The sequence below is a fragment of the Gobius niger genome, assembly GCF_951799975.1.
Source record: "Gobius niger genome assembly, chromosome: 6".
Taxonomy (NCBI): domain Eukaryota; kingdom Metazoa; phylum Chordata; class Actinopteri; order Gobiiformes; family Gobiidae; genus Gobius; species Gobius niger.
In genome coordinates, this window is record NC_136857.1 from 16,169,892 (window position 1) to 16,186,403 (window position 16,512).

The window sequence follows — 16,512 nt, forward strand, 5'->3', positions numbered from 1 at the left end:
AAAAAGCCTCATTTATATTTGAAACAGAAATTGTAGTAGCAGCTATAGTTGTAGAAGTTGTAGTTGCAGTAAAAGTGCAACTTACTTAAAGTACAAATAGTCCACTGTATGCATTGTCCTCAGACAAATGTATCAGTATCTACACCTGTGTTAACTAACCAGGGCTATAGGGGTACGCAAGCGCTTGAATTTAGACATATAAAAGAGATTTTTGCATGTTAATCTTATTCTTTGCTGTAGGATGTCTCAAAGGAACAGGCCACCGTTTTTCCATACTGAGATATGTTTTTACCAGAGTTTAGACGGTTTAATACGTACCTGTCTGGTCTTTGTGCGTGCCCATGGAAGAGCATGGCAGCTTCCAACTTCACCTTCGTTTTGAGCTATAGGAATATGCAACAACATCTTTGGTTGTTTTGCGTGACTGAGCACACATGTACAAAGAGCAGACAGGCAACTCGTCTAAGCTCAGGTAAGAACATATCTCAGTATGGAAAAACGGTGGCCTGCCTTTAAAAAAAAAAAATCGATTTAAATAGAAAAATATAATAACAATGGTCAACTTAAAATATATGTTTTAGTTGCCGGTACTTAAAAACAACAACACTCGAGTTGACAAGCACTCAAAACTCATGAAGTCACTGAAACATTACTCAGTTTCACTCTCATCCTTCATCATTTATCATTTAGATTCATAAAAAAAAACTCTTAACTAATAATTTTCAAAAATGGCAGTGTTGAACTTTTCTTTGAAACATTTTTGCACAGCTGTCCACCAGAAAGACACGCATCGACTGCTATCCGTCTTTGTCCAGATTTGAATCACTTTTGGAGAGCACTGTGTTGAACTAAAGGCCCATAAGGTTGTCAGTGTGATGTCAAACCGTGCATACCATGGATTGAGATAAAAGCAGAATATTCCGAGCATTTGTTGAAGCCTTATCACCACAGTTTGATGAATGTCATGCTGTGGACTCTCGCTCTGGTGTGATGTGTGTCGTGAGATACCAGGAGTCTGAGTGTTTTGGTTTCGCATTGACCCGAAAATGAGGAGTTGGCAGAGCAGAGTAAACAGCACACTGTCTTCACACAGGTGAAAAGACCACTGCTCAAACAAAGGGTCAATTCTGGACATCTGCCTCTTTTCTAAAAAAGTACAATAGATGCACAAGTACGGGAACAACATTCTTGAGAAAGAACTGAGAGCCCACACAGCATGTTCTTGAGTAGATTTTTGGGGAAGAAAAGTACAATATTTTTTCAGTTTTGACAATGGAAGCAACAATTAGTGAGTGAAAAGTCAAAAAGGGTCCATTGCCATCGGTTGCAGTGCAATTCCTAATTTGATCCTTCATTTGAGGGAATGCATACCTTAATCTCTTTTTTGTATGTATGATTTCTTTAATGGATAAAGGACAGCATAGGTGGAGTGGTTGAAACATTCAGATTGTCAGAGCCAGGACTCAAACCCACAAAGTTGAGAACGGAACAGTCACAACAACTGGTAAGCACTGATGTAGTAGCATTAATTGCTGTAGTTTTGCTATATTGAAGGGATCTGCTACACTACAATCATAACCTCTCCAATGTTGTGTTCGTCATTGTCGTAACTTCTCTTTGAAGAATACAATTTCCTTAGTAAGTAGCTAGATTTCAGTGCAATCGACCGTAAGCTTTCAGGATCTTTCAGAGAGACCACAGGGAGTTGGTCGCAGGTGGCTAACAATAACACTTGAATTAATTTTTAAACAGTGACCGAGGTGAAGCAGGAGTAGGTCCATTGTGTCTAGATCTGGAGCATCTGAGTGCAGATGCCTCACAGCTGCTCCCAAAGCAAATGCAGAAAGAAACATAAAGTCTTGTGTATGAACAAGAAGTGAGGGTCAAAACAACGATTACGTTATTATTTGGTCAACCCACACCATATACCTCTTTCATTTGGGTGTATATGTAAACAACCAAGGTGTTGTCACTCAATGGATTAAACGTTTAAGTTCTAATGAATTTGATGGAGAGAGGCACAAAGGAGTTTTTATATGCAGAGGAGAATCCTAAACCTCCTTCCAAGCAGCAGCAGCTCACACAGGGGCTTGAGCTCGAGTCGGCTATCAGTTTAAAAGCCTGACTGCTCAAAAATGTCCTGCAAGGAGTGGAGCAACCATTTTTGAACAAAGCTGGTCAAATATGGGCACTTTACTGGGGTCAGGGGTAGTTTCCTGTGATGGAAACAGCTCTATTTTCCACAAAAGCAAAAAGGAGGATATGAGCTCGTATAGATGGAGGTGTGGGAACGGGTTGGCATTTGGGAGCGCACACAAACAATGTGCTCTGCTCGGGTTCATTCAGGATCTGGGTCTTTGTCGCGGACAGGTATGCACCACTGTTTACTGTCTGTGGCCCTTGGACAATACAGAGGAGGGTCAACACAAGACACACAAGAGTGGAGTGTTGTGGTCTAAATAAGACATTATGTAAAGCTTGGGCTTGTGCTGTTAAACCTCACTTGTCCCCTCCCTTAAAGATGCACTATGCGACTTTTTATGTGAAAAAAAAAGTTTATATTTGTGTGTATTTGACCTTGTAGTGACACAGTGGCTGTATGCGTGGTCAGAACGGCGCCTTTACTTTCCATTACGGTGGCCTCTAGGACTCTACAGGATCAACAATTTGAGAGGTTTTTACTCCGGACCCTCTCTCCAGAAAACCTACAAAACAAGTGATCCTCGAGCGTTGTAGAGACCACCGTGATCGAAAGTAAAAGGACCATGCTAACCACTCATACAGCCACTGTGTCACTACAAGGTCAAATACACACAAAAATAAACTTATTTTTACCGCACAAAAAGTTACATAATGCATCTTTAAGTGCAAGATGGAATATATATATATATATATATATATATATGTTTTTGCACTTTCAGTTAGTTGTGAATAAAAGCCCATCAAAAAACATTTATTCAAAAAAGTGATGGTATGCTTTAGCTTAAACATCCCTAGTCAATATGTAACAAAATATATATATGCATAATATGTTTAATTTAATGCACAGCAATATTTCAGGTCTTTACCCAGTCCTGAAATTCAAGTATAAAAACAATCAAAAATGCTTCATGTGTTGTTTTGTTTTTTTCGCACTAAAACTATACTAAAAGAGGATAAAACAATGGAGAACCACTAATCAAACCCTTAGACTGCCGTGAGACAGGTTAGTTTTACTCTACTAATGATGTGACGCAACTTTTTCAAAGGATACATCTTCTGTATAAAGAAGATGCAATATACAGAAGATGCGTCGGGTTTTAAAGCAGAACTAAGAAACGTTTGCCCCTAGAGGCCACAAGCGCCACTGCAGCTGTTGTAGCATGTTGCGTTTCTTTTACTCATTAATTGTCCGTGAGAGTAAATACTATGCTGACAGACAAGACAAAGGGAGAAAGGGATATTGTACATTGTGCCACAACCCAATTACACAATGGAGATTTTATTTTTTTCACTCAAACTTGGCTTTAAATGCTGCTTAAGTGGCGCGAGCCCACAGTTAGCTTTGCCCGTTAGCCTGTACCTCCTTCTGGTCGTGATAAACCAAGTAACAACGGTTTTTTTTAATGTTTATGTTTATCATCAAAACGAAAGCTGTAGACAGAATACAGTCCATGTCACATAACTCAGAAATGTGACAACAGTTTGTTGACAACTGAGAGCAGTGAGGGAGATGTTTTCCATTGTGTATTCGGGCTGCCGGGTGGGAGACAGGGAAATTTGTAAGTGTGTTTTTTTCTATCCAGAGACACCAAAGGGGATATGAAAGACCCCCAACCATCCTATTAAGACTTGTATTACCCCCAGAGAGACTACGAAAATGATTTATTAAGGTAAAAAAAAAAGTGACTTAGTTCTGCTTTAAATGTGGCTGCTCATTTTGTTGAGTTCATTGCATTCCGTCTGTTCAGGAGAACTGTAGTTTTGAACCCCTTTGTCCATCGGGAGGCCTGGGGAAATCTCATCATTGCTCATCTGTTTCATCTCCACATCAAATCAAATGTAATTTACGTTTCGCGTGGAAGTCCATGGTCTGAGCTGAATCACCATATCCTGAGACAGTTTATCCAAGCAGCCTTTTAAATAACCATAATGCTATCTGTACCGTCAGACCGCCCTGCGCTGGGACAATGACTCCAGGCAGTCTCTATGATTTATGGGACAGCCGTGTAAAGCATGACCTCACTCCAACCAAAAGCGCCATCTCCCGCTTTGCCAAGCGTGGTGGGTTCACTGCAAAATTACACTGCATCTGTAATCACTGCTATCGTACACAGGCACGCACAGGGCTCCAGTGGGTACGATCCATGCTTTCCGCGCAACATCTGGTTTGCATCACACCGAGACCACCGCCGCCACCACCACCACCCGATCCACGTGCGCTTCAATCTCCACTCGCTTTCAATACGTCGTCATACCGCGCCAATTCGGAGCGAAACACAGAAGCACAATGCACCACTTCATGCGCCAGAAAGCAAACTGACTTCAGCCCAAATCCCAAAACATTGAGCTGCTGTTGGAATATGCCAAGGAACAGACAATTTGAAGTGAGCAAGTGAAGCTGCAGTGTTTTTTAAATCAAGGAAAGCGGGCTCTTGGAATGTACAGTAATTGGTCAGTTTTAAAGATCTAATATGGCTCTGGTGGAGGCCAGCTTACATATAATTCATGTATATCTATATTTATTGTGTTCATGGGTAAATCCTGGTTTATAGCTTTGTTTGGACTCAGTTTAGTCATATATAACACATAATCTGGGCCCTATAGTCAGAAACTGGATTAGAGCGGTAATTGAAGAGCTCACCCTGGTGTCCTACTGCACATGCAAAGAAACATATGTACATGAGAATTGGGGGCAGCTGTTCTTCAGTCACTTGGACCTGTCACTAATGGAGACTCTGTTGTCTCCTCCCTGAGGCTGGTCTAAGGAGGCTGTGAGGTGGGTTGCATGATCTCTCCTTTTGAGATAAATGTCCACATTGCCACACTGGGGCTGGTTCAGACAAGAGAAGCTCATGCCCAGTTTAGTCTAAGAGAGAATTTTCCATGATAACTTTCGCCAGCTTCAAAACTGTAAACAGGATTACTTAAAACAGTGAATAAGTCTACAATATACTTCTTAAGGTATGTTGCAGCATTTAAAGGTGAAAAAATAATAATTGAAAAGCTGATTTTCCATGACGTGTCCCCTTCATCCTCTTTATGTATTTTGCAGTGTTAGAGTTCAACCCTATTTTACTTTAGTCATGCGTTATACCTCATTTTATTCCACTACAAACTAACCTGCAAAGCTGAGTGCTTTCTGAGGTGGCTCTTGTAAAAGTTTGTGAACCCCTGACAGAGATTGCATTTTGTTTTATTGTGAATGCTTGGGCTGGTGGGGGCTAGCAGTCTGCTGAAAATATGAGGTGTGCTGAGATGAACACACTCAAACAATGGGCCCCTTGTTTCCTCAGAAATGTGCAAAGCAATTAAAGACTGGTTTACTGGCCAGGGCTGCTCTTCTGGAGGTGACGCAAGCCAGCAGGGTCCACATCAATGGGTTAGATCCAGGACTCTATTGAGATAGAGACCAACAAACTTCAATGTCATTTTTGGGGCAATTTTGACTGACTTGCTCGAGAGCCCACAATGGAGGTGCTCACACTGTACAGAGTGATGACGAGAGATATGATTCGAGCAACGTGAGGCTGTACTGTGGATACAGATTGGGTCCGTCCTACCATCCTCACAAACAACGCGTTTCAACAAACATTCACCAAACACTTGGCAAAGGTAATTTCAGCAACAAATGATAAATACCTTATAAATTGCAGAAAATAGCCACAAACGTTTGCAGACTCTCGTGTGTGCGCTGGAATTTTCAGGATGAAAACATTATCGGTTTGTTGCCCTCGCTTAACTCTGTCCATTAGTGATAGACGATACCACTTTTTCTTTTAAATGGAGTTGATATTGTTACCGGCACCAATACTGGTCATTTAATATGGGTGAATGCATTTCAATCAATATACATTTCTAAAACTGGTTATTATTAATATGTGGAGTACATTGATTATGATGATGCCGATGTAAACAAGAATTTTGCCCTTTACTGTTTAAAGGACAAAACGTCACTGGTATATAATTTAGCCCTATAAAAATATGGCAGGGATACACCACTATATTGCACCGAGGCAAGGCCTGGGCCATGTCATAGTAATGCTGACACCAAAACTATCAGAAACTTTACAGTAGACATAGACTTTGGGAATAGAGCCTCGAGTGTTTAACTGCAGCTGCAGAAATAAATACTAGGGTTGAGGGTTGAGATGTCAGACCTGATCACCCCAGTGACCCACGCGGAGCACTCATAAAGATGTCCAAATGCATTATTGGTATATTACACTTCTATGCCTGTAATGATTATTTAAGTGCTGTGTGACTGTGACTATACAAACAACCACATGGCCACAGAAAAGCAAAGCAAATTCACATTTTGTTGAGCTTAGTGTACACCACATCTTCAATAGTGCTTCAATATGACATTGATTATACTTTGTTTGATCAAAATCTCCCTTTTCATTGTCTAGCTATAGCTGACAAAGAAAATATCCGAAAAAGTGTAGAAGAGGATCATTTATCTTAAAGTAATGCACTAAATAGATTGTCTCAACTGTCTCAATTGTTTCTTTGCCTGATATTCATATTTTTCTTGTATAGTCTTACCACAAAGAAATACTTATGTAGACAGTGTTGCCAGCAGAAAAACAAACCACCACCCTTTATTTCAACAGGAGCAGACGATTTGAGTATGGGTATATTTTGAGGTTAAATATTATTGGTTCATTGCACTCTGTTATCAGTTTGGAGAGTGCAAGGGAATTTATGAGATTTTGGCAAGAGATTCGTTCAACTATGTTGTAACCTCAAGCTGTGTAAATACTTTCTGATCACCCTTTGAAAGTGATAATGGGCACCTTAACGGGGGATGGCACAGATTTGCCTGTACTTGAGTATCATGTGGGGAACTTTGCGACTGCAGTGCCCAGAGACCCATCTCCACATATTAAAGTAGCTTCATTGTCAGAAGCACCCGGTTGCGGGATTAACCTAGGGAGCATTTTTGGATGGCTGGTGGTAACCGCACCGCCCAGACGAAACCCATCCCGACACTGAGAAAACACATTCAGGCAGAATGTTTGTCAATCTGCAGTTATAGATCTAACCAGGATTCACAAACCTTTTTAATACCTCTACCCAAGATCTATTTGATCTTATTTGATTGATTGATTGATTGATTGATTGATTGATTATTTTATTTACATGTTCACAATGCAAGGAAGCAGACAGTCAGAGCCTATCCTCTCCATTTACAATCTTAAAAAAGAACTAAGTAACCCCCTCTGGGGGTAATACAAGTGTTGATGGGATGTTTGGGGGGTCTTTCATCTCTCCCTGCTGTCTCTGGCCAGAAAACCACAATTGCAACTTTCCTGCCTCCAGGTCGGAGTCACCAATGCACACTAATAGAATCACGAGGAAGCTAACAGGCTAACAGGCAAAGCTAACTGCGGGCTAGTGCCTCTTAAACAGTATTTACAGCCAATTTTGAATGGAAAAAATATCTCCATCGTGTAACTGGATGTACAATATCCCTCTCTCCCTTTGTCTTTTCCGTCAGCGTTATTATTTACTCTCAAGGACAATAAATGAGCAAAAAAAAACCCGCAACATGCTACAAAACCTGCAGTGGCACTTATAGCCTCTAGGGGCATGAGTTCTGCTTTAAATCATAAATGAACATTAAAGTAATACTATTATTTATCTCCGTTCTTCGCTCATGTATTAACTTACCAGCATCAGCATCCAACGTTTGTTATTGCACTGTTGTGGACGCTAATCTCCTTTTCTTCTCTGTACTGTTCCTTATCTTTCCCAGAGACTGCCACTCACAATAGCCACTTTCGCTGCAAACAGGAACAGGCCAATTACTCTTCCAAGCCAGAGTGATATATTTTGACTTTTCCCCTCAACGCACAGTGGGATGTTTATGGGTCACTTGAGGTCATCTCTTAGTAGGGTCGTAAAGCCATCGGTACCTTTTCCTCCCATATATCCTCAGGCCGTCACTCACCATGTTATTAAGTGGTGCCGTTTACCCCACATAGTGCCCACTTAGCAGCTTGCTGCGGTATCAGGGCAGGAACACCTCTTGCCTTCTTCTTCCTTCATCACCATATTATAACAGAAGAATGCGCCTGGCCCGGATATCTGACTACTAATGGATGTAGTCTTAAGTGCGGCAACTGTAATCAGCGACAAACATTCGGACAAATCTGCCCTTCGGGATTGAGATTTCCAGTGTGGATCATTGGTGCCAAATGGTCTCCCCTTCTATAAAAAAAAAAAAAAGCCCCTTTGGTTAGTCAAAACATGTCGCCACTTAGTTTGGGTATTTCATGACATTTTAGCATTACTGTGGATAAAGGAGGAGAAGCAATTTAGCTCAAAAGATTTATATGAGCACTGGGAGAATCGAGACCCACAAACATTGTGCGTTTGTGAGAAGTAGCAATGCTGCGACTGCCAACAATTTAAATTCAGCTTCCTCCCTGTCACCGCTTGAGAACAGAAGATGCGAGCACACTGAAGACAACAGAAACGAACCTCCCAATAGTTGCCGAAACCCGCGGCCCTCTCACACATCACACGTTTTTCACAAATTTCCAACAACAATAATTCACAGTTTAATGAGAAATACCAAACATCAACCTTCAAAGAGAAAGTCCTATCAGCACATACTTGAATCAGACTTGTCAAAAGAAGAGCCCCCCCCCCCCCCCCCCAACAAAAATCCTATTTCTTAATTGAATGAACTATGCAGCTGTACAGACCATATTTCACTGCAATAAGAATGCGGAGTATGCGCTTTTGGCAGTTACCCTTCACAAGTGTCCATGATTAAAGCCAAGCCGTATGTGTGAACAGCAATTGGGAAAGTTATAGTCTCAAAGGGAAGCGTTACGAAACAGCGAGAGCGAGTCCCACACCAAACTTGTTACACAGAACAAGGAGAAAGCTGAAGAGAATGAAGGAGTGGTGCCTTGTGAAGAATGCAAGTCAAGCAAGTAAATGTTTATAATTTATAGAGTCGTTTGACAGGGACACAAGCTAACAGTAAGTCACGGCAAACACATCATAAATTAGATTTTTGGTTTGGGTTTCTGAACACCGCCTTCCCTCTGTTTCATAATTCAGCAACAGAAATGAGCTGGTTGAATAAAGGTTACTACTTTTCAGCATCATTTACAGAGATACCATGTTTATTGTATTTATTTGGCCGGGACTTAAAAGTATAATTTGAATATAATATCAAATTCAACATTTTAAAGCAGTACAACTTGTTTACCTTATTAATTCCATTGGTGTTGATGGGATGATTGGGGGGTCTATCATCTCCCCCCTGGTGTCTCTGGCCAAAAAACAACTTTCATGCCTCCAGGTCGGGTCCACCAATACACACTAATGTAATCACGAAGAAGAAGCTAACAGGCTAACGGGCAAAGCTATCTGCGGGCCAATGGGCGCTGGCTGCTCTGCTTTATGACCACGACACTGAGGGCCGCCATTGCTGTAGTACCTCCATATCGCCACTAGGCCCCCATTGAAAAGCATTGGAGTTTAGACACATTAAAAACAACTTTAACGCCTGGTTTGAATTTTTTCAACACTAGACTAGGCTAGATATTCCTCCTGAGATAACGCTGGGTATATCACAATATATGAAACCAAGCTGGTTTTCGTAAAAAGAATTTTGGAAATCTCGTACTTAATGAGGCTCGGACTGTTAGCATTGGAGCAGCGCGAGCTACACGTCACGCAAGGGCCGAGTCTACGGTGAAAATCCCGCCCGTATGTCCTTTTTAGGAACATGCTTCGTCAGAGCTGGGGAGGGGGAGTCTGTAAATCCGCCATGAATTCCCCCACGACCGTGGTCATTATTGTAAACGGGGAGGAGTGAGCATAAGACGTCCATTTTTTTTACAGTCTATGCTACGGGCTAGCGCCACTTAAACAGTATTTACAGCCGAGTTTGAGTGAAAAAAAGGATCTCCCTTGTGTAATTGGATGCACAATATCCCTCTCTCCCTTTGACTTTTCTCTCAGTGTAGTATTTACTCTCACTGACAATTAATGAGTAAAAAACTGTAACATGCTACGACACCTGCAGTGGCGCTTATGGCCTCTAGAGTCATGAGTTACTAAGTTCTGCTTTAATTCGACAGCTTCTCTATTTAGTGTGGAATGGACATGAGGATGTATGTTCATGCACAACAAGACCACAGTGTATCTCAGTCTGCAGAGGCCTAAGTGTTGACTTTATGATTTATAAACACCACAGTTTGAAAACGACATAAAGAAAGCACTTGGCAGAGGTTATTGTCTGAGGGGGAGATTAACTGTGTGCCGACGCTGCGCTGGCTTGTGTGGACTTTATCACTCGCTTTAGGCTTGTATTTGAATAATCAGACCACCCACTCATCCTTCCCAAAGAAACAAAACATGCCTAGATTAAGTTTACACGCAGCAGCTAACTGTCCGTGACATTCATGAGGCTGCACGAGAAAACTGCTGATTTGACTTTCCACACCGCAAATCATGAATTTGGTTAACTCTCATTGACTTCATGTTCAGTATTTCATCACCTGTCTCTTTCTAAAGCCCAGACTTTATAAACATCTCAGCAAAGCGTTACAACCCTGAGTCTGAAAAGCATTCATTCTTTACCTGCACTGCTTCCGGTTTCTTAGGTATTTGCACCTATAATAAAAGCATAAATTGATCAAATGAAATAAAGTTAATTATCCAAGACTGATTTTATGGAATTTTAAATTACATTAATAAAGCATTACAGAGGAAACTTTTGGAGGGATTGGTATTTTTTGCCTTTCCTTTCTTCTTGAGGATCATATGCGCTGCACACTTCCTGGTCTGGTCACCCAAGGGGCCGAGGGATGATGGAGGAGACACAAGAGGTTTTTAGATGAAACGCTCTTCATCAAAGTCTGAGCCGTGCCCATTTCAGCTGGAGCTTACAGGCCATAGTGGCTTTAGCTTGGAGGGAGGAGAGTGCAAGAGAGAGCACAGAAATATTTTCTGTCAGTATTACATCTGTGGCTAGAGGGAAGTGTAATGATTTTGAGAATAAATGCAGATAGGCCAAAGAGGGTCAGGTTTATAACCACTTATGATGTTTCAGAGGGACAAGTGAATGAATATGAATGTTATTACACCATTGTCTTGAATATTGAGCCTCGCATTTAGGCCCATATGCAAAAACAATTTAACTTGAAATTGCCCTTTAGCTCCCACTGCCACAAAACACAACCTGCTGCCTCTTGCACACCTGACTCCACTATTCCGCATTAGCAGCTTGCACGTGCCAGGCGCAGTATTGGCACTTAGTCCAGTCACTCACTATTCCCTGAGGCCAACTCTAGTAAAATGGTCTCCATAAATACAGCCAACTGTTCCCCTAGAACTCATAAATCTCCAAAAAGCTGGATTTCCCCCCCCATCTTGGCATCTGGCGTCATTTGTCACATATGTGGTGAGCAATTAGGTATAAAAGAAAACCAGGAAACCATGCAGAGGCCACATCGGCTGGTGCCAGCGTTCAAGGCCATATTAAACACGGCCACAGAAAGGGTTTGGGATTCCAGGGGCTGTGAAAAATGAAAGAGACTGACTAGTAGCACAGGCACAAGTGGATTGTTTTTCAAACACAGTTTTATACATTTTATACTTGCCCAAAGCAGGCAAACAAGTTTTGATCAGATTATTCATATCTTGTTGAAGTGGGCCACACAAACCAATCATCTCTCAATTTCAGCGATCACGATGATGTCATAAAATGGGCTCCTCCCTCTTTTGGAGGCTAAAAGACAAAGCAAAAACATGGGCCTTTTCAAACTGAGTTTTAAAAAACTGTACAGATTGTCTCTTTTGCACGTATCTTTCCATTGCTATAGGAACCCATAGACATAATGTTTTCAGAATTCTGGAGGCTGTCACTGCATTTTATCCTGGTAACAGTGAGCTTCAGCTTCAGACTTGCTGTCAGCCCTTAAACTCAATCATGTTATTATGGTTATGATCATAAGGTTTATTTGGGCTTCAAAAAACACAAGACATTATTCCTGAGAGCATAGACAGCTTGACTTTTCAGTTTGTATTGCATGTTGCATGTAAAATTAAATATTGGATCAATATAAAGAAAAGAAAGATGAAGCAGTAATACAATATGAATAAAACAATAAAGTGATTTGATATTAACTGATATTAGCAGCACACATCAGATAAAACACACACACATCAGTGTTAGCTGAAGACATTTGAGACCTACAAATCTCCTCTTGAAACACTGAAGAGGAACCAAGAACCCCCCACAGCTGCAGCACAGTGGAGGCGTCACTAGAGGCGTAAAAGTAAACAAAATAGGGACAAACAAGGAGGTATCCGGACAAGACTCACAGCTAAGCCCCACATGCCTTCTATTGTTCTGGTTAATGGACGTTCACTGGAGAATAAAAACAGATTAACTGCTCAGCTCTTCCCAGAAGATGGTGAAAGACCGTCATGGAGCGGAGGGAGCTGCGCAGGAGGAAGAGGAAGGTGGAGCTGACCAGTGCAGGACACCACGCTCTTAAACAAACCCAGGAGGCGATGCGCCATTTCAGAGGATCAGAGGAGCGATGAAGTCAGGTTGGCCCACAGTGGTGATGCGGCACAGTCGCAGCGGCTCAGGACTAACACCTGAACACTTTTTTTTATACGGTTGAACAATGACAAATAAAGCACTTACTTACTTAAATGTTTAACAATACCTTGCATCTGTACATTATAACAGACCAGGAACAAGTGCTGCAGTTCTGGATACATGCTCTGACTTATTCAAATAAATCTCCTGGACAACATTTCTTCTTGCTTCTAAATATATTATTGAACATGGGACATCATGAAAAGATTGTCTTCATTGTTCAATCCACCCATAGTAATAATGTTTTGTCGAATAGTGTAACTAGGGACATATTTGACATTCTTGTACAGCATAATAAATGATACGCTTTTATATTTCCAAATTAGACTTTTATATCACAGTGCCCTGTCATAACAGGGGACTGTGATATTAAAGTCTAATTTATGGTGTCATTGTGCACCACTTCCTGACCCAGACTTTTTTGGTCTCATTTTTCAAACGATAGAAGCCAAAAGCTAAAATGGATCTTCCTGTGTTACGCCCTATAACTTCCTGGTGCCAGTCGCTGCGCTTTGTGGACCAACCTAAATGTGAACCATAATTTGGGATTTGTGAATGGACGATGTAGTACACTCGAAACTTGAAATTGCTATGAGTTCAAGATCAAAAATACAGTTGACAGTGCCACTTTACTGCTACTTCAGCTGCTGCTGTCACACGGCTCTTTTCAAGGCTTTGGTTCATTTGGTTTGAGTCCATGTAATAGCTGTTCATTATGGCTCTTTATTGTTTTCTTCATTTTCTTTTCACGTTTTTTTGAGCTTTATATATCAACAAAATTAAACCAGATGCAGAATTGTTTCATTCTTCACTTTCCCCCTCACAACTATGCACTAAAAAGCCAAAGCGATTGTTACTTCACCAAATGGCCATAGCCTACATTGAAGAGAGCTGTGATTTCACTTTCAGGTTGCTGGGTTCTGTTTTAAAGCTTGTCCAGTTCCTCCTCTGAGGTAAACCCCAACAGGAGACTAATTGGTGCAGCTGTTTCCCCTCACGGTTTAACTACAATTGGGTACGTTAACAAAGTGGCCACACGGCGATACGGTTCCGATTGAAACACCAATTTACCCACTAATGGCACAGGTGATCAAGACACAGCTCAGCTCCGCTGTAAAGAACCCGCCCTCCATAAATGTTATTTGAAATGTCTAATGGTTAAAACAGAAATACCGCTACTTTCACTCTTTCATCAGTGACTTCTTTGGAGTTCCTGGTCTGGAGTCTTCAAAGTCCATGGAACCAGCTGAGGCATCTGCATCAATAAAGATTAAAGCAGGTAGAAACATTCTTCAAATATGCCCGACATACACCCACCAAAGAGCAGAACATTACGACCACCTGCCGTATACTGAGGGTCATAATGTTAATCAGTCCCCAACATGCTGTTAGAACCAGCGCCGCTTCTTTGGGTGTTTGAGCTACCGTTGCTTTAGCTCCCCAACCGCAGTTTGATTCAATTCAAAGTTTCTTCTTCAGTGAAGTTTTAGTGATAGCGATTTTTACATTATGAGAATGCCCATCAAAACAAAGGAGAGAAATAAAGACAAGCTAATTGTATTCTACTATGTTAACCCCCAACAGGTGCTCCAAGAGTGTTCTTCACCTGTCAGTGGCCATTATGTTATGCCTCATTTGAGTACAATTGCAAGGTTGGAAGGTTATAATGCTGAAGTAGGTCTGTTTGAGCTTAAAGGTTTGTCCTTGGGGCTTAGCCACTATTTCCACAGCAAATACAGGACAATACCTCCATACTTTCCTAATGGGGCTCTGACCTTCACACATGCATAGTCCGTGAATGGCTCAGTGCAGGCACACATCCAACTATCACACCCAAAGCCATCAACCTCATACAGTTATTGACACTTTGCTGTCCAAGAATTGATCAAAACTCGAGAGCTCTGTGTAAATCTTGGCTCATGTCTTACTGAGGATTGACTGTGTGGTTCCCAGGTCTTGCTGTGGCCAGTTCAAACTTCAGACCCAAATGTCATATCCTCTTGTTAACTGCCTTTAGCTCTGACCTTTGACCTCCAGCTATTAGTAGAAAACTGCAACGGCAAGCTCAAAGGGTTAGCGTTAGCATACCTTCGGCATGACCGCAACATGAAGGATTACGTTTCTGTTTAGAGTTTCCTGCAGCACTTTCATTGTAGTTACATCTTGACTTTGCTAGTGGTGATAAAGCAAGGGCTGTTGACGTTTCTGGTTAAGAGAAAGAACATAATGCAGAGAAATTAGCCAAAGCACAATGCGGCTTCTGTTGTTACAGTCAAACTCAGCCCTCGATGTCCCCAATGTGCATGGTCAAAATCATTAACAGATGTCTAAAGAGGCTCCTTTGACCGGCAATATCACAAACACTCTCGCTCTCAACTTCCCAATATTATTCGGTCTCCTCAGTCACCACGTCTGGCCCTGATCCCTTGCATTTCCTCTCTCCCATCTGCAGGGCTCACATGCACTTTCACTTCGGCCACAAACACATTCCCTGAGAAAAGAGAGAGAAAAAAATCCAATATTCAGTGTATAAATAACTAAAGGTCAACTCAGTGCTCAAAGTGCCGGGTCCACTGTCCAGGAATGAAACCACTACAGTACCACTAACACGTTCAGTATTTCTGAAAGGAAAGGATTTTGCAAGTCCCAACATTGTAAACAACAACTACTACTTTACTAGTTCAGGAAGTAAAACATCAAACAAGCGACTGCAGTACCAAAATAAAAGTTGCTGGGGGAAAAAATCTCACACGCTCTAATAGTTTGTTTGTTAGCACACATTCGCTGTGGCATTGTTTCAATAAGCTTCTGCAGGGTCAAAAGAGCCAGTGTGGCCTTGATTTTTTTCACACCAAGATCCTGTATTGACAATGGGAGAGTGTGACCACTGTGCAAAGCCTTCTCCAGCACATCCCAGAGATTCTCAATGGTGTTTTGATCTGGACTCTATGGCGGCCAATTCATGTGTGAAAATGATGTCTCATGCTCCCTGAACCACTCTTTCACAATGGCATTGTCATCTTGAATATGCCCACAACAGCAGGGGAAGAAAGAAAAAATCCATTGACTGAATAACCTGGTCATTTGGGATGTTCAGGTGGTCAGCTGATCTCATTCTTTGGGCACATAGTTTTGCTGAACCTAGGCCTGACCAACTGCAGCAACCCCAGATCATAACAGTTATTCAAATCCAGTTGGGACTTTTATTTCTCGGTCAAGCAGCGTGTCTTATTTGGTATTATTGCACTACACCCAACAGCTTGTCTGCTCCTCATAATGACATTTTGGGGAAATTTATAGTAGGGGCTTACACACCACAACCACTGCAGCCTCCTTCGGTTGTAGCCATGTAATTATCACCTCATAATTAGTTGTCCGTGTTTCACAAGCCAAATGCACTTTTAAAGGTGCTCTGGGCCAAATCCCTGCCAGCCAGTAAAGTGAGAGCAGGCAGACCATGAGGTTCAGTCGAGTGGAGGGAAAACTGGACCCGGTCCCGCAGTGAGACACAACGCACTCAGGAATTTGCAGTTGGTCTCATAAAGCCAATGAAAAGCAAAGGTTCAGAACAGCGGAATGGAGACACACAAGATCTGAACTGGATGTGAATCGAACACAAAAACCAAACAACTGAGACACTTTTTTATACACATTTTTTGCCATACAGTTAT